Raw genomic sequence first — 1919 nt, forward strand, 5'->3', positions numbered from 1 at the left:
TCAAACATGCAATGAAATATTGTCTTTACGTTCCTTAAAATGGGCTGGGAAGTATCGCTTTTTGGGCGCAACAACTCGAGAGGACTGTAAAGGGATTTCATATTATTTTTCAGGCCTAGGCCTGCAAAGTAACTTTTTTTTATAAAATATTGTCTTTTAGAGCATTTTTTTTTAATTTCATAGTATGTTTGAGAAAAGCACTATACGTGCCTCGGCGTGAAAACGGATTCCCGGCCTCGTATCCCTATCCGGCCTCGCTCGCACGCTCGCTCGGCCGTATATACCCACTTGGCCGGAAATCCTCATTTTCCCGGCCTCTGATGTAATGTACTATTGCACCCGAGTGTAACACAAAACTTTTCCCCTCACTATAGCGAGGAAACTACAACGCAAAGATGCGTTTATCACTGCTTCCAGTAGTTCCACAGGTGGTAAATCATCTTTATTACTAGATTCACCTACTTTTATCAATTTTAAAGCGGTTAATTTGACTTTATTCAAGGCCAAATTACTTTACCCACTAGTTGATAAAATGCGTTTTTACCCGCTGGTATTAAAGGACAAAACACGTGTTTCCGAGCTAGTGAGGGGAAAAAGCTTTTGTGTAACAGATTACGCGGCAAAAGCCAAAAAACCATCGCAGTAAATTCATACTACGGCAAAAGCCAAAAAAACATCTCAGAAAATTCATACTATACCGCTTCCCGGGTCCGTCGAACAGAAAAGTGGTATGCACCTTGGCCAGTATATAAGAAAGCCTCAGATCACGTGTTTGCAGACCTCGGCTTCACCTCAGGCGACATTTACATGTGATCTGAGACGCTTTTTAGGGTTCCGTAGTCAACTAGGAACCCTTATAGTTTCGCCATGTCTGTCTGTCCGTCCGTCCGTCCGTCCTCCGTCCGTCCGCGGATAATCTCAGTAACCGTTAGCACTAGAAAGCTGAAATTTGGTACCAATATGTATATCAATCACGCCAACAAAGTGCAAAAAAAATAAATAAAAAAAAATGTTTTATTAGGGTACCCCCCCTACATGTAAAGTGGGGGCTGATACTTTTTTTTTATTCCAACCCCAACATGTGATATATTGTTGGATAGGTATTTAAAAATTAATAAGGGTTTAGTAAGATCGTTTTTGGATAATATAAATATTTTCGGAAATAATCGCTCCTAAAGGAAAAAAAAGAGCGTCCCCCCCCTCTAACTTTTGAACCATATGTTTAAAAAATATGAAAAAAATCACAAAAGTAGAACTTTATAAAGACTTTCTAGGAAAATTGTTTTGAACTTGATAGGTTCAGTAGTTTTTGAGAAAAATACGGAAAACTACGGAACCCTACACTGAGCGTGGCTCGACACGCTCTTGGCCGGTTTTTTACTTTATATTTCTAAACTAAAGGCATTCACACCTCCGACAGGACTTGAACCTGTAACCAACTTGATTGCCGGTCCAGCCGCTCTCACCAACTGAGCCACGGAGGCCTGCTGGAAGTGTGCGAATTTTTCAATACCTCCTTCACTTAAAAGCCTTAGGGTGACGTATAGCGACATCTACCCGTAAGAATGCATCTTAACGGGCACTGGAGTCTCAATTTACATTGAGAATTCGCCTAATCCATAATAAACTTATTTTTTATCATGCAGTAGACGTTTCTGCATCATAAAAAAATAATTTCTTACTATACTGGTCTATGAGGTATGTAATCCACTATTATTTACTTTACAGAATTTTAACTGATCTACTAAATTCCAATAGCCCACTAGGCTATCATACTGTGCTTATGGTATCTTGTAGTTACAAAATGTGATGTTTCCATACAACTTGATTGTCATATTCGTCGTTTTGATTCTGGAACACTGTTTGTGTTAAAAATGCCATGTTTTCATACAACTATCCTGAGAGTTACGACGTTTTAA

The 1919-nt window shown here is 39.2% G+C and overlaps 1 non-coding gene across 1 annotated transcript; it reads right to left on the reverse strand.

Moving 5' to 3' along the window:
• Window positions 1-1408: 1408 nt before the first annotated feature.
• Window positions 1409-1484, reverse strand: Trnaa-ggc. The gene has a single exon. It is a non-coding gene; the product is annotated as a tRNA-Ala (tRNA).
• Between the last annotated feature and the right edge of the window lie 435 nt (window positions 1485-1919).

This window comes from Leguminivora glycinivorella, chromosome 21, assembly GCF_023078275.1.
Source record: "Leguminivora glycinivorella isolate SPB_JAAS2020 chromosome 21, LegGlyc_1.1, whole genome shotgun sequence".
In the NCBI taxonomy this organism is placed as follows: Eukaryota; Metazoa; Arthropoda; class Insecta; order Lepidoptera; family Tortricidae; genus Leguminivora; species Leguminivora glycinivorella.